The sequence below is a fragment of the Hoplias malabaricus genome, chromosome 3 (assembly GCF_029633855.1).
Source record: "Hoplias malabaricus isolate fHopMal1 chromosome 3, fHopMal1.hap1, whole genome shotgun sequence".
NCBI lineage: Eukaryota > Metazoa > Chordata > Actinopteri > Characiformes > Erythrinidae > Hoplias > Hoplias malabaricus.
The window spans coordinates 10,171,531-10,196,095 of NC_089802.1; the positions used below are offsets into that span (position 1 = coordinate 10,171,531).

A 24,565-nucleotide genomic window follows, 5' to 3' on the forward strand; every position below is an offset into this window, starting at 1 on the left:
GTTTACAGAGAAGGTTATCGACCAATAACGGTAGCTCTACAGGCAGACCGTCCAATCAGAATATTTTAGGCTACTTCACCACGCCCCCTTCTCACTCAAGCGAACCAATCGGAGTAGGGGAGGGCGGGACTAGTTTGTGAACGAAACGTTTCTCAAAATTCTATGTAAGCTCTAGAAAAACAAAATCCCAGACGTTTGTGAAATTCCGCCCGGACATTTTTTTAAGTCTAAAAAAGAGGACATGTCCGGGTAAAAAAGGACGTTTGGTCACCCTAGTTAAATTGTCCTCAGGGTTAGGAATCCTCCATGGCACTGGCATTTTGATTGGCTCTCTGCCTCCTTCTGCATGTCATGCCAAAATAGTGATTTGTGATAGTGAGCTTGTGATTCTTTCAAGACCTTTCTCATGTCGGTCAAATTTCTTTTCCTGCAGTACTAGGTGGTTCTTGGCCACGTTAAGCGATGAAAGGTACCAGTTAGAAGAAGGGGATGACTTCTCCTGACACTGAGCTATGGAGGAGTCAGTGGTGTAACCAGAAATTGAATTTTAGGTGCATCTGGGCATAATTATTCTTCCAAAAATATCAGACAAATGCAAACATTAGGGGTGAGGAGGAATTGATTTTGGCACTGGTTTTGGTGTGCAGATGTGTGTTTTACACAGCGTCTCCTGCTCGTGTGCCTTGCGATCCCATTATGTCTTGGGTTGTGAACTTTCTGTAATCGAATTAAGGAATGCAAGGCCCAGGGGGAGCCTTTCTGAACAGCGGCAAAGCAGAATCTTTCCATGTATTTTACAAATACTGTATAACTATTGCACTATTTTAAATTTAAAAATGAGATCTGAACTGAAAACATCTTATAGGTTTAAGACAAGTCTAAAAGACAGTCTCATGTTCACTTAATTACAATATTTAACTTATACATCCAGTAAAAGTGTCATATAATTAATGAGGTGAAAACACATTTTCTGCCATTCCTGGATTCCTATATTAGTCGATATTTGTCGCAGTTTGTCAATGTTACTCTTAGTCTAATATTAAATTTACTAATGTGATTTTTGTGTGTAAAGGGTTAGTTTTAAAGGTCAGTCAGTTTTATTGTCATCAAAGTGAAATGAAATGTTTCTTCTCCATAACACGGTGCTAAAATTATTTCTATCTAAAAGCAAAACTGTAAGTTCTCTTAGATCCGCTGCAAAACAAAATACTGTAGGAGGACCAAAAGGAGACCAAAATACTGTGACTCCACTGACTGCAGAACTAAATGATGGACAGCTTACTTTGACTCCTGCTTGGCTCCATAAAAGTGACGACCAATGAGAAGTGCATTCTCCGTTTGGCAGTCGTGGAGTATCTGCCCCTTTCTCTGGCTGAGGGAGAGCTGTGCGGAACAGTTAGAAAGGAGCGCGTTACCACATGTGCACTCACACACAAGGAATTATCTCTGGGTGGTTGCAGAGTTGTGTTTTCTCCAGGCCTCTAGGAAGAGTGGAAGAGCACAAACTAGTGTCTTTAGGAAGAGCTGCAAGTTTTCTGATCCAAATTTAATCCTTCAATAACAGAACCTGACCTCAATAATGGTCTTGTGGGTGAATGCAATCAAATCCTCACAGAAATGGTCCAACATATAAAAAAAATGCAAATAACTTAAATAAATATATAAATCAGTATACACCAAATTGGGTCTCTATTATCAATATATAAGTCTTCCTTGTACAATTTAAGTAGTTCACAGCAAAGATGTCTAATGCTCAAGAGGAAAGGCTGCTTCTTTTGAGCAAATGTAATAAGAGAACCTATGAATCCTAGAGAAACTTTACATTACAGATTCCAAAACCACACGTGGAGCCATATCGAGTTCTTTTCAGAAACCATTAGTCAGTGTACATCCTACATTAGACGCGTTGTTCTCTAGAGACCAAAAGCTCCATTAGCATACTGCTCTGCCTACGAATGCCATAAGGACCAATTAAAATCGTATTATTTACTTTAAAGTAATTACATGCATCTGTTGAATGGAAAAAAAATCTCTTCGGTCAAAATTAAAAGATATTAAAAGGAAATTTCAAAAGCGAATGGGAATGAATGAACCCTTTCATGTGTGCTGCCCACATACTGCGTGCAGACAGTTGATTAAAGGCTATTATAATTAAAAAATATATGTACAGCTTTGATCTCCTTGCCGCAATAAAACCGACCATTGTTAGCTTCACAATGACATCTGAAATCAGTACAGTCTCGCTGCGGAGCTGAACGGAACGATGCTGATTTGTAGAATATTTCGCAGACAAGAAAATGAAGGCAACAGATTTCAGCTTGTCACACTTTTAAAACCTGTTTCCTGGAGGAAAATTACGCCTTTGAAATGTTCTCCCTTCCCCTGAATTCCACTGCCATGCTGCTATCTGTTCAAGTGATAGGATCAACTGAAAATCGACGCCATTGACCTCAGAGTCATTTGGGACAGATTCTCCAGACCCTTTTACTGTGGGGTTACACAAACCTGCATCCTGAAGGTCATATGTCTTTATGTTTTTCTTTAAATTTGAGATGTGGAGGATCCAGGAAAGGCATTAAGTGTCTGCCTGCGAATTCTGTTTAAAGCAACCATATCAGGTCAACACAAAGAACATACTACCAGCCACATTTGCATTCAGCAATAGCCATCAGCTACTGTGGCCTACGGTTCAGCTAAAGCATATCAATGAAGACCATAAAAGGCATAATGATCTTAGCTTACTTATCAGGCGAATACGGCCATTTTTTCCCCTTAGCCCCTTTTTCCCCCAGAAATAAACTGAAATGAAATAAGGGCATACATGCCTAACCTCACTAGCATTTAATACTATTATTTTAGGCAGTTTCTATTAGCCAGTTGACCAATCCCTTTAATACCGCTCAATTCTTCTTTTCCATTTTGGTAAACCCAGAATGCAAATAGACATAGCACAAATACGACATAGCCAAAACGTTGAGGTTAACATTTCCCATGAAATTCTGGAATGAAGAGTATTTATTGAGAGTGTGTCTTCGTTTTGGAAAGGATTTAAACTAAACAGTGAAAGCTTTTTTGAGGAACTGATTGCATTCAACCACATAAACGTTTGCAAGGTCAGGTACTAATGTCGGTGGGATACTTCCAACTCATCACACATCTATGGATGGTAAACAGCTACATCACTGCAGAGAGCATAAATCTCCTGCTCTCCGGCCTAATATGTCCCTCTAGATGTATCTTGAAATTGAGAATACGGGCCTTGTGCAGCTGATCCACAGCTTCCCTTTCTATTGGCAGTAACTTTCAATGGAACCCTATGTGCACAGCAGTGAGTACATGTTGAAACAAAAGGCATGACTCATTAGAAGAGACAAAGTAGTAGTAATAAAGACTCAAATGTTGTCATAAATACCCTGTTAAAATGACACATTTCTCCTTTAAATACAGCCAAATCAAATCTGCTCCACCTATGTGGAAAGCAGCAAGTGCGGCCAGCTGTCAGTCAAACCATCAGTTGGTGTCAGTGACCTATGTACTACATTCTTTGCTTAAGGAAAGGCTGCTCAATGGAGACATTTGGTATTTAACCTTCAAGAGCAGCGCAGCACTAAGGGAGCCGGGCAGTAAATGCCTTGACCTTAAAGTAAATAATGCATTCCAACACCAACTTCCAAGAAAAGTAACAACTGATGAATATAACATTATCTTCACTGGACTTCCCTGCAGTTCACTCACTGGGGCAGGATACCCGAGACCAGAGGGGTCAAAGCAGCACTTTATTTAGAGGCCTTTGCTCTCATCCCATTTAACCCTGAGCCACCCGACCACTAGGCTTCTTTACATTGAGATAAAGAGCAGCGCTAACAGCATTCCCACAGTAATCACTCACAGAGCCCCACTGGACCACCCCCTGTCAATACCTCCACTTATCCTCACCCACCGCCTCAGTGACCGCTGAAGCAGCAAGTTCATTAACTGATCAATACCCCTGCAACTGGGACGTATGCTAAAGACCCATTCTGTCATTCCGGATTGAGGACCGGTCTAAAGTTTCTAAACTCTTCATCCGTGAGAAAGAGAAAAAAATAATCTGTTGTGCATTATTTTCCCATCTTCACACTCATAAAACAATTCCTGCAAAAAGTCTAATCCTCAGAGTGACAGAGGCCTCAATTACCAGCTGCTTTCTTTTCTTATTGATCTCCACGACTCCCACCTGGCAATGTTTGCTGCATTCCTATTATCACAAATACATCTCCACACAAACCCTGGCCTCGGAAATAGGAGCCCATCTCTATAACCTCTGCACATGTTTACTGTAACTCTGTGTAGGAAGAGACAAAGACAAATAGCAGCTATACCAATACATATCTACAGACGGGCAGAGCTTGTGTAATTGAAGAGCACACAAAAGCGGTTCCTTGTGTAATTCAAGAATAAACTTCTAGCCATTTGGTGGCTGCTTATTTCAGCCTTTCTGGAGATTTATTTGGTTAAAAGGGGTTTAGCAGTTTTTTTCCCCCGTTTGCTTTGCAGATTGTAAATTTGGATTGTAAATCATTTGATTCACCAGTTTGTCGTTCAACTGACCAGTGCTTGAGCTTGCTTTTGTTGAAGGGTTTCCTATCTTCTGTTAATATACTTTTTGATTAAATGTAAGCTGTGTTGGAAATATATTCATAACTGACCAGAGAAGTTCCAAACATTGCACTTCACTCCATTGCATTCTTCATTTACTCGTCTTGGCTGCATTTCCGCTGTTGCGTTTACGGAGCTACATTCAGGAATTCCAGAATGTCTGTTCTGTGCCATGATTAGTGTTTCCATGTCCTATAAGTACAGAAATGTCTTCACACACATTTAATAACACAATGTACCTTATTCCCCATGACCCCTTTCAACTGTTTCTTTCTTCTGGATTTGTGTTAGAATTTCTGGTAACTACTGGCACACAATACTAAAGTGTAAAGTCTGTATTGTGTATTTAAAAAGACGAGAAATGATGAATAACTTTAAGATTAAAGATGTAAAGTCTGTGTTTTATACAAAGAAAACCAGGCATAACCGAGGTATTAAAAGGATAAAATCTGTGCGTTTTTATTTATTTATTTTTAAGTTAGGAATACCATCGTGAAAGGTGTGTTTTATGTGGTTTACACGAAGAGAGTGATGAATAAAAGCGGTATTAAAGGTGTCAAGGAATCAAACGTGTAAAGTCCATGGCTGGTGTGAGGAATGTTTGTTTGTTTTTTCCAAATGCTAACTTCAGCCTGGCACAATCGCCTTTTTAAGGTGGAACGGAAAATTCCAATAAGAGACAACGCCAATACAGGGGGTCCTCGATTTACGACGTTGATCCGTTCCTACGTCGCGTCGTAAACCGATTTTTGGTGTAAGTCGGAACATACGTACATACTGTACGTAAATAACATACTGTAAGCACTTATCGTATCCTAACACCTATCCTCCTCGGTCCCGAGCCGCGTAACCGTGTATTCTTCCGCCGCGCACACCACACACGAAGTTCGCGTTACGCCGTTTACGACGCAAAACCACTTACGTCGAAACAAGGCTTACAGTAAATGGGAGATGTGTCGTAACCACGAAACATCGTAACTCGGGACTGATGTAACCCGAGGACCTGTATTTGTTTCGTAATCTGACGCAGTAAGATGGAAATAAAGGTTTGAACATGAAAAATCAGTATAAGAAGCAAACATCCGCCTCCTAAAATAACAAATAATGTGGAACGGAAAGCAATCGATTATGAAGATAATATCAGCATATAGTGACTAGTGACCAACTTTACTCAACGCGCCCTGTTGGTTTGGTGTGGGAGAGAAGGCAGCGCGGCGCTCAGAGTCAGTCACAGTGGGTCAAATACCTGTGAAGCTGTGTAAATAAGAGGCTTGTAAATAAGCTTAACTTTTGTAGTACCTTCTTTTGTGTTCTTCTCCATCCGAAGAGGAGCCAGTTACTCCTCCACCTATACGTTACTGCAACTCTTCTGTTAACTTTTAAGAAAAGCGTGTATTATTGCTGTGGCATCAACGGTCTCACCGGAAGTTCTATTAAAAAAGCCGTTCCTACGAAAATTCTTAGTGAACACATATTAAACTCATTCATGCAACCAGATAATGATATCACGTAACGTTAATTTTTGTAATAGTAGCGTATAAGTGGCAAAAGAGTTTAGAGTTAATTTTGAGACATTGTAAAGCATGTTATAACACATTATAATGAAGGATTCCAAGGATATGTCACTGTTGATTGTTTATTTGCTCTCTCTCTCTCTCTCTCTCTCTCTCTCTCTCTCTCTCTCTGTTTTCTAAATGAATTTATCTCAGCTAAACCAACTGCCAGTTATTATACCTCAGAGTCATTTTCTCCTTTCAGGACATTGAAATTGCCAGTATTTTAATTATGCCATCCCCAAAATAATATTCAATGCTTCTTTTGTATTCTTTTCTAGTATCTTCCTAAATACTTGGCTTTCTTGTAGACAGCTTCGTACATGCTGAGGTTTCTCCATGTTGACACAACAAAAGCGGAGGCATGCTAATATCAGTGGGTTGCAAGAATGCTGTAATTATTGAGTGAGAGCCTGAAAGGGTAACTTCAGTATGTCCAAGTCAGTGTTATTTTCTTGCTTGTGTTTAATGATAAAACTTAACAAGTCATTAACACATAAACAGAGGTTTTAGAGCAGGCAGATTTCAATATGAACAGGCATCAGAATTGCAGGGATTGGAGCTGGATTAGGATCCTATTCCCAGTAAGTAAATCAGTTAAAAAAAAAAAACAATAAAAAAAAAAAAAACAATATGTCAGTCAGATATCCACTGACATGTATCTAACACCTTCCTGGAGAACTGTTCTGTTGAATCTATTGGATATTTAAACTAATATCAGGCCATAAACTAACACACGTTAGTCTGGGTATTAAAGTGTGATGGCAGTTTTTAATTTTTTTTTTATTCATTTCATTTTTTAAAATTTTAACTCTGAAACGAATCAGTTAGAGCAATGTTTGTCAACAAATGTGCTGACTTTGTGATACATCGGATGTCCTCGGGCCTATGCAGTGGTAGGCAGTATGCTGGTGATGCTTGTATTTATCATAAAATATCTCTCTAAATTAGTAGACTCAATAAAACAGGAATATTTTATGTTTTCAAATTGTAAACAATATTAACGCCAGCGAGCTTCATCTACTTCTTCACTGACTCTAAAAGTGAATACACACCCCTGCCAATATCACTCTTCAGCTTGGAGTAGTTTTGTTTTCTTGTGGGCTTTCACGGTTCTTAATGATATATTTAACGGGTTCTGAGGTGGAAACTTTAATGCAAACGGAGTAAAACGGAAACATATTTTATCCTAATAAATAATTCAAATAATTTTAAATATATCATTCATTATTTATTATTATTCTTTAATTTAGCGACATTTCAGTGGACATAGGCTACCCCCAGGCAGTCGATCAAATCACACAGATGGCGGCTACAGAGCACTACTTTAGGCAAACTCTCTTTTATATTATTGTTTCAGTAATATTACCACATAGCTGAAACATTTACTTTCACAAGTTCTTACTTCATTAATGCATATGATTTTCCATCCAGACCATCCTAGTTTTGCTGGACTGCCATCAGCTGCAAAACACTGGTCATAAAAGTATGACAGATATTTCAGTAATAGGGAGGTAGTCATTCATGTGGGTCCATAATACACATACTTCTTATCCTTGAGAAGTCCTTAAGAAAAATGTTGATTTGTGGGTTATACCATGTATTTTGAAAAGTGGCAAAAATATGGCATCTGTTAAATTTCATGTAACATTTTATGTGACGCTGTCTAATAAAGGACACAAGGACTCTTGCATTGTCTCATCCCTCAACAGTGAGGTGCCACTGACTAGTCATGTGTGTGTGTGTGTGTGAGAGAGAGAGAGAGAGAGAGAGAGAGAGTTCACTGCCACAGAGAGGTTACATGCTGAGGCACAAATCCCTTGTATATAATGCAATTGGAATTAATATACTTTTTTTTTTTTTTTTTTTTTTTTTTTTTTTAAAGAGGTTCATTTGAAGAAGTAAATACTGTTGTTTTCTCTTAAACTGTAAACCACTTATTCATATTTAATTAGAATTATTCAACAAAGAACAGAGGTTTACGTTACAAAATTGGAAAAGAGATCCATTCATTAATTAAGTGTGTGTGGGGTGAAGTTGTAAATATACAGTAACTTAACACTAGTGCTGTAAGACTAATGACCCAACATTAAAGTTTGTAATGCTAGTCCAGTGTTTAATGTCCGGCAGAATGGTAAATATGAAGTTCTAGTGTGGTTAAATACACTCTAACTTGTCATCAATGTCTTCTACATCTCATTCACATAAAAGCACTTCCCCATCTGCCATTTTCTGCAGTAGCACCAGTGATCAGCGAGCTTCTCTGGTGTATTAAAAAAATTTCTTATTTCCATTCCTCGAGCTACCCAGAGGTGGTCTGCATAGCTACTCTGGAGTTATAAAGCCTTTATCGGTATATGTGTAACTTGCCTGCGAACCCATGTCTGGCCAGAGAGACATGTTTTAAAAATCTAAGTCTGTCAATCAGGCTTAAATGGCTAGGAGGTCAGGCCAAAAATGTATTGGCGGCTTTAAATTAAGGTGTACTGAAAGCATTTTCTTCAAGCGTATTGGCTTTGGCTGCAATTAGCAACAGCCTGATGGACTGAGCACCATTGACTGACTGAGCATTATTGTCTTAACCTTCTGTCAAGACCACAGTCTCTCAACCACACTTTCATCAAAGACTGAGACTTTGCAGGGAAAATGGGAAAAATAAATAAATAAAAAAACAGAATTGGGTGTACAGTGAAACCCTTGTGTTTTATCTGTGTGCTTCTGCTCTCTTTGTCCTCACTTAATACCTCTTTGAACTAAACCAATTCTCATTAGTCTGCAGGTCAGCATCCCTGACCTTTCTAGCTTCCTCCTCACGAACGTGTGGCACAGTGGAAGTGAAAACATGCCTCTTTTCACAGCATGTTTATGTAGCTCTGGATAGCTTCTGTTTAGTGAGCATGGCCCCGCTTTCACTTAGAATTTGTGCCTAATTAACTGACGTGCTTATTTAATGCTGTTATTGTGTCAAACGTAATTAAGGGTTTGGATACTGATTTGGTTACAGTGAAGAACAGAAAGAATAGTAATGCCCAATATTGCTATGAATAAAATCCAGACATGGATATTAAACCTCAAATATTCAGCCTTTTAATTTGTTGCTGCATTTATATTTTTTTAACTTAAACATAGTGTACATCATTAATTCTCCAAAATAATAACTTTACAGAAGGTAAAAATGCTCTTAAATTTCAATGCATGTAAATATAAAGATAATTCTACTTGTATAGTTAGAGATTTTATTTCTACAGTTTAATTTACCATTGAGTTATTAAATAATTTAAAATGTATGAATTCTTCATACATTTATAGACATGATATTTAAACCACCGTCCTACACTGTGTTGTTACACCTGCATCAGCCTCACCTCACACTGATCACTGCTTTACTGGAATCTACTCTTAATCAGGCCTGCTAAACATCACTGTAAATAGTGTAAAACTTTCCACAAGGACTTTGCAGAAGTCTTGCATTTGAATTGCTAAGCATTTCAAGTCTGTTTCTAGTTTTCCAGCTACTGTGATGTCATGTTTTCACTGTCCTAGTTCTTTATCAGCAGTTTTCCTCTCCACAAAATACCACACAGAACAAAGTAAAATAATCTGTGTGGCCAGAAAATGGGAACTGGCCTTTACTGACTGGCCATCAGTCCCGTTCCAAAGGTTTTTGGTACAGGTTCCAATGAATCAATAGAACATAGTTAAGCCTGAGACACTTTTGTGTTTGATTATTGTTGCAACTCAATCCAGTAAAAGTCATTAATTCATTATCTGTAAGCGCTTATCCAGTTCAGGGTCGCGGTGGGTCCAGAGCCTACCTGGAATCATTGGGCGCAAGGTGGGAATACCCCCTGGAGGGGGCGCCAATCCTTGACAGGGCAACACACACACTAAAACCTACGTACACTTTTGAGTCACCAATCCACCTACCAACGTGTGTTTTTGGACTGTGGGAGGAAACTGGAGCACCCGGAGTAAACCCACGCAGACACAGGGAGAACACACCAACTCCTCACAGACAGTCACCCAGAGCGGGAATCGAACCCACAACCTCCAGGCCCTTGGAGCTGTGTGACACTAACTGCTCTGCCACCGTGCCGCCCTCAGTAAAAATCATCAGATTCTTAATCACCATCATTATCAACATCATCAAGCATTATCACATCAATACAAACTGCAGCAGAAAAGAAATTAATGTGGAAATCACACATAATTTACAATTCAAGATGTTCAGTATTAAAATGGGACATCTAATGAAAGATACTCTTAGTTTTTTCAGTGTGTGTGTGTGTGTGTGTGTGTGCGCACGTACTTGCATATGTGGGTTAGGGTGAAATAGGACAACCCAGACAGAATTTGTTGGCTGCTTATGTCAGAAAGCATGAGCTCAACAAGACTTTCAGATTTGTCTCCCTTCCTGATGTCAGAAGAGGTTTCATTAGAACCGCATTTTCTCTGATTATCTGCAATTACAGAGATTTTATGTGAGACTGTGGAGTCAGGGTTAAACTGCACAAAACAACAAGAGCAGAAATATGAGAGCTAAGGAAAAACTGTAAAAATGATTTACATTTGTGAATCTCGCTAACGCTCACTCAGGGGCAGAGCTGAGCAGTGGCTCCTAATCATTTAAAGTAACAGGCTTTAAAACCAGATATTCTGAACAGGGCTGTTTAGTTGGTAAAATATAGTGTTATCCCAGAGATTAACTCCATTTCACTGCTTGGATGGTATTTAAAACCACACAGCATCATTCTGAATCTTTCCTGTATGTTTCATGTTTTTGTAACAACAAAATTGTTCACTTTAACTCAACCTTAAAAATGCCATTATTTTTTACATAACCATTACAATAATACAGTTCCTGATCCAATGTTACACCAATGTATGTCAAATAGATAAATATTTCCCTCACAGGTTATACTGCATAGTCAGACACATTTTCAGATTTGCGAAGAGCATTTCACAGCAACCATATGACATTCACTCTTTTGCGTGACAGCTGACTGTTGCTGAATCCATTTATTCACATTCCCTAGCAAGCCATATACTGTAAATATAGATGGAAATGAAAAATACAGCAAGATACATCAAAAACTAACCCTTATTACCATATCCATGTTCAGAACTCCCTGTTATCACTTTGACCAAATTAAATTTTTTCACACTGTAGTCACACATAAAAGAAACCGGGTGTTGTACTTATTAAATCCCAGATGAATCCCTGTTGTTTTCCAAAAAGGAAACTACAAGTGTGGCTTTGAATGATTTGCTTTGTGCTTTGAGTTTTTCTCTGGAATATTTCAGCATTCCTGTCTTTTAGGATTCAGACAAAAGCAGCCTTGTTGAGGAGCACATTATTGATAAATTCATCTCTCCTAAGGCACTGGAGTTGAAGTAAGAAGAAAGGCAAATAAGAGATGGCAGATAATTCCTCCCCTGGCTATTTTACTGTTCTCATTTCTGTCATTCCTGGGGCAAGAGAATATATTCCCACAGTACCACAGTGATCAAAAGAAGAACAAGTTTTAGATGTCACAAGGGGGCAGATGAAATTGTGTTCAGTAGAGAATTTTTGGTGTCTCTCAGAATCAGTTACAATGAAGGGTAGAAGGAATCAGACTGTGTGGATGAGAGCCACAGATATGTACAGCAAAACAAATCAATACTTTGGGCAGATAAGTCAAATCCCTGCTCATCAGTGCAATCCTGGGGGATCACTGAACGCTTCCCGACCCTCGCCACCCATTACCACCTGATTCTTCCCAAATCCCGCTCAATGCTCACTCATCCCAGCACAAAGCCTCACCCGCCAAGCCGAAGACCATCCCTTAGAAAGCTTGCAAAAGCTTGCGTAAGCAACGTCACTTTCACCCCAGTGTCCTATTATGAGGTGAACAATGCACAGGCATGGCATGTTCACTCTTCACACTCTCCAAACTGTCCGCTTGAAATGGATTTAAACCATTCCATTCCAACCTGATCTCATGTCCCAAACATGACTGCGCTTCCAGGTTGTTCCAGTCTATTTATCATTGCAGCAGGACTCTCGGATGTACATGGCACCTCTTACAATTAGTGAATTCAGATTCTGTAAGGTGCATTCACTGTGGACAAAATAAGTTTAAAGCTTTTCAGATCCATCATCTGATTTCAGTACCTCACCTGACTTATGTTTATGTGCATGAATTCCATTAAATCCTCCTCTGAGTAAAACTGTTATTGCAGCAAAGGGGACAAACTCCTTAACATCAGTCTGACCTCAGACAAAAATTCTGAAGAATTTCTACCCAGAAAGTAGCACAGTGAAAGACAGGGGGAGAAAGAGAGCAGAATTGAGAAGGACCAATTATGTTCTGTTGGACTCCAGGACACGGATGGCTGTGGTTTCATTGGGATTTAAGCTGAAGATAGGGCCAACCCTTTAAGAGCTGCATGCCTCTGGGGAGCTGATTATAGCACTTTTTAAACCAGTTCAGTGAACAAGTCGTATGACCTGGAGTAGATTGCATTCTACTTGGACTAGCAGAGATCACTCTTCTTTCAACTAATTTACAGTCAAAAAGGCAATTACATAGAAGTTATTTGTTTCTCAGCAGATCATGCTGATGAGATTAGATAGAGATCACTAGCCTAAGGAAGAGGGATGTCAAAAAAAAGAGATGTGCAAAATAAAGTTTCTTAAACTGGTGTTAAAAAAAGACAAGAAAAATGAAACTCATAACAAGACACAGGAGGAATATCAAATCTACAGGTGCCCAGAGAACAAATCAGCGCTATGGGTCTGCAAGCATTTGTAGCAGTCATGATGCAATTTATTTATCAACACACCCACCCAGTCACTCACACACTTACACCTAAAGGCTAAATTGCATACACAACCTACCTACCTGTGTAAGGAAACCTGAAGAGTTGGAGGAAACCCACAGAGAAACTGGGAGAACCCTCAATCCTCACAGACCTTGACCCAAAAAAAAAAAAAGATCCAACCCAACTCGAGACCACAGGACAGTGGAGTTCTGTGGCAGGGACATTACCTGTACCACCACACTGTTACCCTGTTAAACACCTATATTCTTTTCCTATACACTACACACTTTTCTCCTCATTCATTATCTGAAACTGCTTATCCAGATCAGGGTTGTGATGGGTCCACAGCCTACCTGGAATCATTGAGCGCAAGGCGGGAACACACCCTGGAGGGGGCTGCAGTCCTTTACAGGACACATACACCCATATATACACACACTTTTGAGTTGCCAATCCACCTACCTGTTTTTGGACTGTGGGAGGAAACCGGAGACACAGGGAAAACACACCAAAACCCTCACAGACAGTCACCCGGAGCGGGACTTGAACCCACAACATCCAGGTACCTGGAGCTGTGTGACTGCGACACCAACCTGCTGCACCACTGTGCCACATAACCTTTGAGTAATTAATATAGATAAAATACAGAATAAAAAAGGTTTCACATTCAGTATACATCTCCCACCAGCACTGAAAGAAAGTAGATACATTCAAGTTTTCTCTCATCAGATTTTCCATTTGTGATTGTGGTGCGGAGGTTGCATTATTATTAATGGACTCAACAGAATAAACTTCTTGTACTACACAAAAGGTGAAGATATAGTTGAACCTACCTTATGTAGAGTGTTTGCACGGTGATGACGTTTCACACATTGTTCTGTTGTGGATTCAGAAACAGGCACAAACTTACTTTCTATATTAAATTTCTTAGATTACTGTCGGAGTTAGCAGACACTAGTGCTGATGTCAAAGGCTCAGCGATCACAAAATTAAAGACTTATCAGTTGTGTTAGAGGATGTGAATAAGGACACACTGCTTTGATAAAGTCCTTACATAAACCTCTGAATGACTTCTAGCCTGTGTCGCTTTGGAGTGATATCCTCATTCCAATAAAACTGTAGATTCAAAAGACAGATATACTATCACATTCCCCAATTACTTACAGTGTAATCTGAACTCTGAACAGACGGGAGAGCGCCTTCTCCGAGCGTTAAACGCAACCGACTTCTAGCGAGTTCAAATGTGCCAGACTTTCATTAGCCATTCCGGCACTCTACATCTGCCTGCAGCTACTGTCTTTTAATCAACTCTACAGTCCTTATGGACTGATTTAAGTGCATCAGGCTGATGCATATTTAGACCTGCTTCTTCCAGAAATCTGCTGTGTGCTGTATGGCTCCTCACCAATTTCACTACCAAGAAAAAAAAAAAAAAGGAAAGCACAATACGGAGGAGACATAATTGATAGAGGTTCAGCACTAGAGGTCAGTGTCATTTGTGAGGACAGTTGGTGGTATCTACATGCTCATAAGACACCACTCTGGCCTTGACTTTGCATGATTTATAGTGGAGAAACATGATTATATTGAAAATCGCTGAACTTTGAACACAATATTATGGTGCGCCTGCTTAATATGGTGTCTAACAGCTTTGTAGATACACATATATGCCACAACAGTATAGCTACTGGAGGGTACACTCTGTTAGGTATAAAATATATGGCCATGTGTTGGCACTTCTCAGTGCATTCTGACATGATAAAATCTAAAAGAAGCACAGGGAGGGGGAACTATTCTGCCTTTCAATTCTATTTTTAGCTTCACCAGCTTTGCCTCACCATTTCCCCTCGGGGAAGCCTTGACCTCATCTTAAGGGCCGTTCCATCCCTGTATGAACTGAAGTGAGTTGAATGAGCCCACAGAGCAGCAAGGGAACGAGTCAACACTGATGTCCACTTAAAAAGCAGCACTTGCCCAGAATGCATTGCAGTGTGACTCAGTTTCCATTGCTACAGTGAATACAGGGTTGAACAAAGCAGTTGATAACTGTAGAGCTGAAACGAAATGATTCATAATGCTTAAAATGTAAAAGAAAACAAACAAACAAAAAAACCCGTAATACATCATTACAAAATATTTTACACTGCTGTTAGATTGTAACTGAAAAATCAAAAAATCACATGTTGAAATCTTGGCCTTTTTGACAGTGTAGACAATCTGTAGAAGACAATGTGAAAATCACCAAACGAAATAGATTCAGCTGGATACAGGTTTGTTTTTGTTGCTGTGGGTGAGTGTGTTCTGACTGAAAAACCCATTCCTCCTGGGCCTCCTTCTTCCCTTTTATGTGAGTCGCCATTTGTGTGATGTAGGTGCAACGAACTTCTGAGTGATCAGTGGAAGTGTGAGAGGAAGTTGGGTAAAATTGGAATTGGAACACAGCTCTAGTTTCACTCTGTTTGTGTTTACTCTCCACCCTTAAAACTCACAGTACTCTGATATTTGACAACAGCTACAATGCTTCTGAAATGTATATACTTTGTTGCCAATATTCTTTCTTTACTTATTTGTGACATAACTCCTACAGATTCAATTTTATATATTGTAACTACATTTGTGTAGATACAAATGAATTTGTGTGAAACTGCACAGTCACTGGAGACAATCACTGTATGTGATCATTCTGGTTTTGTGATATACTTTAAACATGGATTTACTGATCTAAGACTTCTAAGATTGGTGTTGCATTTTGTAGTTGCTTACATTTCTACAGGGCCATTACCTTCCAGGAAACATCAAAATAGCTCATCCAGCCTCACCTGCACCTCCTTGGTCTTGTGTGTGGGAGCTGGTAAAGGGGAAACGGGAGAGTTCCTCTCTGTGTGGCTGATATCAGGGAACAGACACCTGCTCTTGCAGCGGAAAGACCTTGACCAATTTGTTACATGCTGTTCCACCACAGAAAGCTGGCTCTATTGTACTCTGTACCAGCTTGTTTTCTGATATGCTTTTGTAGTACAGGCCTATTGGGAACCCTTCACAAGGTCTTTGAAGTCCAGAGTATCAAATTTTTCTTCATGTTCTCACACCCTCATCGGACCATCTGTATTGCAGCATGTTTTAATTGCTACAGTGATCGTATGATGGGAGATCAGTTGACTGGCAGCTTCTTTATTTTTCACATTTTCATCCAGTCTTTTCCCCAGAGTTAGTTATAGCCAGTTTCCACCTGCTATCTAGGGCATGAACGGTTATGGCAGAGCAGGGACTCTAACTCTGGTCCTGGCGATAGGATGCAATACCCGTAGCCAGTTGCACCACTCTGGGGCTCGTGATTGGCAGCTTTCAGCAAACCATTCCATCTCTCACTGGCACTGACAGCAAGGTTCGTAGACTTTTCTGACAGCTTCATGCAAAAGAGGGAACTATGTAGAGTACCACGTACACAGACGTATGTGAATATTTTTATTGCTCCTATACATTACTTATACACTTTATAATTTTTTAAAAAGATATTTTATTAATATTAACACCAAAAACTTTATTTCTATTGTAATTCCACAGGAGACGGGAAAACAAGACGTAGCCTTTACTGCAACCAGGAAACTTTATTAAGCGTCTTAACAAGAGCGCTTAACAAAGAGCAAGTAAACAGGCAGCTAAATGGGCTTGCTTTGTAGCAAGATGCAGAGGTACAACGTGCCTGAAGACGCCTTCTCTGGTATGATGAATCCCAACACAACACTACATTTCGCCGCACACAAACACCTGAAGTCGTTAACTTCCCTAAAATAATCCCTAGACATCAAACAGTGTGGCCGCTGAGCATGCTGGGAGCTCCCCCTGTATTTAAGTGCTTCCGAAAATATCACAACAGGTGATATCGGTCCGGTTTACACTTGGGATTTAAATGTGCCCAGCATAGCTATTGTCCCCCAGGTGTCAGGGATGGTTGCCTGCTGCTCTGGGTGTATGTTCACTGCCCCTAGTGCACTACTGTGTGTGCATGCATGTGCGTCTTTACTGTCACAGGCTGGTTAAAGGTGGAAGACACATTTTGTTGTACATAGTACAATGAAAAATAATTTCACATTTGTATTTGCACTTAAAAAGAGAAGTGTAACCACATTTGTCACCGGAAAGTGTTGGGATGTAATTGAGCTTCATCCCCAGTGCAGAATATGCATTATCAGCTGTGAATTATCTGTGTGCATAAACACACTGTGATCAGTGCTCAGCCCTCATTTTCTAGGACTGATCCCGCCCTCTGTTTGTTGCTGAGAAGAAAATCAGCCATGAAGCACACGATTTAATCTGAACACTGGGGGAGAAAGTCAGGTCCAATCAGTATCTGGATGCCGAAGCTGCATTTGGAAGTTCAAGTGTGAACTCGCTGTGTCTTCATGGGATGATAGTGCTCCGATCATGGTGAGCAGGTGTTAAAACAACAAAATGTGCGAAATTACTATCCAAAATGGTTTCGGAGGCAGCGCTTCTTTCGAGGCCGAAGGAATGTAATTGGTTAATAGCCAAAAGGCAGAGAATGTGATGGGTTAAAACGGATTGGGCGGAGATTTTGTAATAAACCAGTAAAGTTCTACATAGACCCTCGTCTTTGCCTGCTCTGACCGTCAGAAATGTCTTTGAAATAATAAATGCGCAATACATTTTTATTTTGTTACTATATTTTTTACTGCTGTAGACTTAGTTCTGTTTCATACTTTTTTACTGCTTCCATTTAACCAAAACAAAATACTGACATTTTTGCAACACTCCTAATGAACTATGACAGAGAACTAAATGTGCAGTATATTGCACGTAAATATCCTCCACTTCTGACAGTCACAGCATGCAAAAACAAAGGTCAATGTGGAGATTTACTGGTTTGTAGTGCAGTATTTGAAAGAATCCACCCAATTCTTTTTACCCAATCACGTTCATCCCCACCTGTTGCCTGGTACCATTTCTGTTTCTTCTGCCTTGAAGGCAGAGCTGCATCCAGAACCATTATGAGTAGCACTTTTGCATGTGTGTGTTAAAACGGTGTAAACAGGACCTGTAATGGCTGTAGTTTTAAGCTTTTCTGACCTAAATAAATAAGCAATAGCTCGCAATATCTACCGATCTAATGAACAAAGCATATAAACAACACACTCTACATTTAATCATATTTATTCAGTCCCTCTTTTTTTCTAAAATTGTAAATAAATAGCTCCAAATTTCAAGATTTTTGGTTACTCTTTGCATAGGTTACACAAAGGCATTAGGGAGGAAAGATGAGGCCTCTCCACTGCTCTCACATTTATGCTAATGTGTGATCTGAGCTATTTCCCAAAGTTCTTGACTGAGCACAGCGTTTGCTATGTTATGTAAACTCTGCACATGAATATGCATCTCATCCAACCTTGAGGATCAGCAGCTGCAGCTACTTTGCCTCCAAATTGATTGGGTTACTGGAATCCCAGAAGCATCATGGCCTTGAATATGAGGGCATCAGATGCACAGTTCTGGATCATCATCACACTGGAGCATTGAAGAGAAAGCATAAGCAAAATTTCTCATTAAATATCCATATGTAATTGCACAGCAGCACAGTTTATTTGAGTTCTGGCTCCAGCATTTTAAACTATGAGGTTAAAGAATACAGATGGTGTGGTACAAATTCAGCTCAGTGGTATATACATTTATATTGGGAAACCAGTATTTTCATTTGTTTATTATATTTTAACAACTGTTTTTGACTAGATTTGGTCTCATATCCAATGAAGCTAACGTCCAGAGTTGATTCCAAGCATTTACATTTGGAGATCAGACGTGTCAGTTCCAGGAAAATCACTAGGAAGCTGAAAATCAGAATAGCCAAATCAGAAGCAAGGTGCATCACCCATAAATATCAGCTAGGGTTAGGGTTGGTCTTGTCTAGTGTAAATTTTTCTTTCTTTCTTTTTTCTAATCAGTGAGAATCCGACTGAGTAGCTGACATGTCAAGCGTAAAAAATTTCACTTAGACCTGAAATACACCACTAAGTCACTCTCTTGTTCTTCAGCGCTTCAGGCACATCAACTTGACATTGAGGGACTAACAATAATGATGGCCAAACATCACCTTCCAACACTTTGTTGTCACTTCAAATTGTTTGTGAAAATTTGCACAGAATAAAATCACAAAAACAGCTCATGGCTAATGTACAAACACTTAACGTGCTAGTGTAAAAATACACTCCTTAACAAGAGGTGAGAGAAGTCTGAGTTTGTAGTCTGTCAGAAAGGAAAGAAAGAAAAACTAGAGGAAGCTGGGGGAGGGAGGAAAGAAAGGATATCTGGAATTTGTTTTAACACTAAAACATTTAGGGGTGGTTTCAGAAACACCTAGTCCTGGACTATACAGCATTATGAAATGTGATGGCTGACTCGAGACACTTTGCACTGAATTAAACCACAAAAACAGTCCATGGTTGACACAAAACTACTGATGTGCCAGTGCGAAAATACTACTGTTGAAAGCAATTTTAAATTACATATCCAGACTATCTAAACAGCCAAGCGGAAATCTTCCACTTTGCAATCTGACAGAACTAATTGAACATACATCAAAACTCAACATTTTTTTTTGTATTTATTTTAAATTTCACCTGTTTTCATTCTCTCTCCCTCCCTCTTGCTCTGTTTGTTCTCTGCAGGTTTTACGGGAGGAACTCCTCGTGTTCACGGCTGTGTGGATGGCAGTGGGATTCTTCATTCAACAGCTCTGAACAAAACTGAATAGAGCCACTGGGGTGTATTTTCAATATGCATTATTTTTAGCATCTGTCACTGACTGATCATTACAGGGGGCTGCCATCAGTTTGTTGCACTCAATTTTAAAATTTGGTTAAAAATATTAATATTGAGAAAGTCAAGAGTCAAGTTGCTTTCAGTTCTTGCCAATTTTCTCTGGCTTTTTATGGTTCATATTGATATCTGAATTATATCGGATTGACTAATATTAAGAAATATATTGTGATATAAATTTAGGCCGTATCGTCCAGCTCTAGGCGGGATACATTGCAAAATATGATAATCAGACACTTAACAACTACCTGGTATTATGTTTTGTCTGACAAGAGGAAAAGTCCATTTAACTAGCACTCTAATTAGCCACAGAAACAAATTACAACTTTAAAACAGAGAAATACAATAATCTTGGTTCTATTTTTAAACAAATATATTTCATTCAGTTTCATAAGCTTGTGTATATTTCATTTCGATAATTCAGACTCTTTATTATACTGATTAAGTTACATTATTATACATTGTGCAATGAATGAATAACAACAGCTCAAGTATAAAAAATAAGAACCCTATTGTTTAAAGAATCATTGCTTTTTTTTGTCCTCCTGTAAATATTTCACTTTCCTTAACTTTGTCTGACCCCAGTGAACTGCGAGTTTCACTGAAGCTTGCTGCACTACAGTAACTCACAACACATCTCTTCTACATTCATCACTGGTCCTCACTTTTGAGTCTCAGCTTAAAGAAGATTATTTCAAAAATGTCTACTTTCAGATGAGTCTGAGCATTTGTAAAAGCTTTATAAGCCCCCTGTTACAGTGCGATGACTCAGGGGGTTCCAGAGATGCCCCAAAAACATCAAAACGGGCTGCTTTACATTTAGTGATTTAATTAATTGTGTCAGTTTTAGAATCGCAGAGTAAGTCTGAGCCATGTGAGACTCACCTTGCGCAGTGCAATAGTCTGAGAAAGAAAAGGTGGCACAGTCTCTTGGCTAATTTTAATAATGTGCAACATCAAGTTGTGTCTGCCCAAGGCTTCACCTGTTCTCTTCACCTTACAACAAATCTTTCTTTCTCACTGCCAAGGAATTCTGCTGAACCAGGGCACACCGGAGGATACTGACACAGAGATAATGCAAATCTTCTCATGTGTGTGACAACTTCATTAATGAAGCATCGAGAAAAGGATCCCCGTTTGACAGGAACGTGTTATAAGTGAATGCCTCATCTAATTTTTCACTCAAGGCTTCAACGTTGGCAGTCCCATGAAATCTGAGCAAAAAAGTGAATCTCCTGTAACAGCTGAAGTATTACATTAATATGCAGACACAGAGGCAGACTGCTCTGAGTGATGAGTCCTCCACTTCCTCCCTTCAACATCTGATGCAGGGTTTCCAGAGACACGCCCAATCCCACCAGTACAAAAGAAAATATATACCAGCATTGATGTTTTTGTGGTATCCAGGTTTCAGATCCATCCCTGGCATCCATAACAGAAAGATCCTGTATGAGCTTATTGATTAGTGATGTCTTAGCCAGCCCCATTTCTATTTCATCCTCACTTAACACCCTAGGCTGATGTGATGCTATTCTTACGCGGCATATCTCTGTCCTCTGACATTGCCTGCTCTCCTTTCAAGTTTATGAATGACAGTTTCAGATGCAATAGAGTTTGTTGGGGTTCCTGAAGGTGACTTTACAAGTCGGATCCTGAGGAAGCTCTAAATTTAGTTCTGACAGAGAGTAAAGGTCTCTCTTTATCTATTGTCTCTTATTCTTACAGCTGTTTGACAGGTTTAAGGGAAAATACAAAGACAATATATCTACTCCAGGGCTAAAGTTTATGCCAGTTTAAAGTCTGAAAAGCTGGCATCTACACGGAGGCAATAAAGCGAGGAATGCAGCACTGATCAAGGCTGTAGGTTGACAAGAGTATCTCAAAACGGAGCCGTGATCAAAGACATAAAGCGTGAGTGTCCACGAAATGTTGACATGCTGGCGAACATCACAGGCGCATACTCGCGAGTGCGTGACACAGCAGGATCTTGATACAGCGCTGCTGTTAAACTGATGTAGGCTGATTTAATTTAAGATGGATTTTTATTTGAAGATGGGTGCGTTTCTCCCTTCTGTGAGTTCAAGCCCATTTCAAACCGAAACGGGCGACAATGCCGTCTCTCTAAGTTTAATATCCTGTTGGAGAATCAGTTCAGGTCCTTCTGTTCGAAGTCAAAGCTGTTACTGACCTAGAAAAGCGCTCAGACCTCCATAACCGGTCCAGCTGTGAAAGAGGTGCACCCAGAAGGAACTCATGGTCAAGGGTGAGAAACCAACTAGGACAGGCAGGTAATTTTATAAAGAAACAAACATTAAGGAAGATGGGTGGAAGGATAAAGAAAGAGGAGGAGAGGATGTTCAGCCAAGCTTCAAAGTCAGGAGGAAATACGCTCTGCAAAGGCCAAGCACAAAGAAAGAAAGACTTCACCTCAAAGACATGGGGAGACCAAAGAGAAATAGGAATCAAAGAGGAAAGGTAAGTTGTGATGAAACAGGGGAATCGACCCTAAAAGCACAGATACGCTTACCATCAGCTGACCAGCTGAAAGCCAGATTTCTGCCCTCACAGAGAAAAAAAGGGACGATTGGTCCAGGCATGTTTTATGCTTGTGATTTCACTGTATCAAATCCAAGAGCCACTATATGGTACAAAGCTTAAATGGACTGGCTCTGAGAATGCTTAGAGGTGTCTTTCTCCAGGGCGTTTTAGGGGAAATGGCTTGGACTTCACCCTCAACTAGATCTAGTCATTAATTTTACAGGCTTTTAACTCCGCTCATTACTCTGGATGCAGTTTTGATGTATTATTTAAATGAAGAAGTCTTAGAAACCATTCCAATTTCCTACAACATGGTTCCTCTGAACACCTAGCAGAACATGTAAATGGAACAGATGATTGGTACTGAATTCATTCTAATGTGACTAATAAGAAAACCAAGAAACCATAATTTGAAACAATTTACCTTCATTGTTTACCAATGTACCTATTATTAAGCAATTCATTAATGACCTGCATCTGCATAAGAGCAAAGCCGATGGGATTAAAAACTTGTATTTAGCCAATGCACTTGTAGCGTACACAGAAATCACTTCAATACACACCATGATACACTTACGGGGCGGCACGGTGTCGCAGTCACACAGCTTCAGGGACCTGGAGGTTGTGGGTTCGATTTCCACGCCGGGTGACTGTCTGTGAGGAGTTGATGTGTTCTCCACGTGTCCGCGTGTGTTTCCTCCCACAGTCCAAAATCACACGTTGGTAGGTGGATTGGTGACTCAAAATTGTCCGTAGGTGTGAGTGTGTGAGTGAATGTGTGTGTGTGTGTCTGTGTTGCCCTGTGAAGGACTGGCGCCCCCTCCAGGGTGTATTCCAGCCTTGCGCCCAATGATTCCAGGTAGGCTCTGGACCCACCGCGACCCTGAATTGGATAAGCGCTTACAGATAATGAATGAATGAATGATACACTTACAAAAGAAAATATCACTGACAAATATGTAGCATGTTATTAGTAACAGCTCACTGTGGCAAACTGTTTTTTTATTTTGTTTTTCACATACAGGAAGCCAGTTCTGAAATATTCTGTTTTTAGATTCCCTAACTGATTTAACTGTCATATGATTCCTTAACTGTCATAGATTCAGTTTCACTTCTTTATTATCTTTCTTTATGACAAACAAGAGGGGAAAAAACAAACACAAACAAACTACACAGAGAAAAGTTAAGGAGAAATTAGTGAAGGCACCTAATTCTTCACAGAGCAGAGTGGCAGTGCAGTATTCAGCGATCAATCTCAGGGGGAAAAATGTTAATTGTTTCCTACAGAAACCAATTAGCTGTGTCAGGGAAGCATGGCAGCTCTACACTAAAAATAATGAACAGCAGTTCACTTAACTACCTTGTTAAACCATCAATTGACAACCAAACTGTTAAGGAGTAATGAGTCCTTAAAAATACCATGATATATGTATGTATATATATATATATATATATATTTAAACACCACATTATGCAAAACGAGCCCTCGGAACAGCAGAACATCATTAGGTCTCCAAGTACAGACAAGTTTTATATTGAATGTCAGTTTATGTTAGTCACGGAATGAGTTTAATTTAACTCTGTTTTAATCACAACATGCTATGATCCAAACGCAATGCAAACATGACGTGATCATATTTCAAAAGTTCTGACTGACTTACAGAGTTATTATTGGAAAGTGGAGTTCTAAATATATGTGGCCTTTAGTCTCAAAAGAGTAACTTTTATTAAACCGACCCAACCCCTGCTGCAAAAAATCAAAGTGAAAATCAGCATGCTACTGTAAGATTGTAGGACTGTCACCTGTGAATCTTACAAAATCCGACCCACACGTTTATTCAGTGTTCCTAATTAACGTTCACACGGGTTTTACAGTTTTCTTGTTCTGCAGGTGAGGTTTTACACTTTCCTGAATGTGAGGTAAACCACTTTCTTATTATCTTCTTGCCATTGTACACAAGTACAACACATCTGATAGAGAAAGCCTAGTGATGTCACTAGTGAGTCTTAGTATATGGTCATCATTTAAATAGACACTGCATAAGACCTAAGACCAAGTCACCAGCCTCATCACACACTGAATTGTGTTATCATGCATTTATAGCTATGGCATTTTATGGTGTTTACGATTGTGGGAAAACACATTCTCTCTGTTTTGTTCATGTTCTGAAGTTCTGTGTCTTTTAAGGTGGAGTTAT

At 39.6% G+C, this 24,565-nt stretch overlaps 1 long non-coding RNA gene across 1 annotated transcript; it reads right to left on the reverse strand.

Annotated features, from left to right (window-relative positions):
- Positions 1 to 1,316: 1,316 nt before the first annotated feature.
- Positions 1,317 to 6,052, reverse strand: LOC136690871 (uncharacterized). The gene is made up of 3 exons (XR_010801797.1): positions 5,938 to 6,052; positions 4,689 to 4,830; positions 1,317 to 1,383 (listed from the first exon to the last, which is right to left on the reverse strand). It is a non-coding gene; the product is annotated as an uncharacterized lncRNA (long non-coding RNA).
- Positions 6,053 to 24,565: the final 18,513 nt, after the last annotated feature.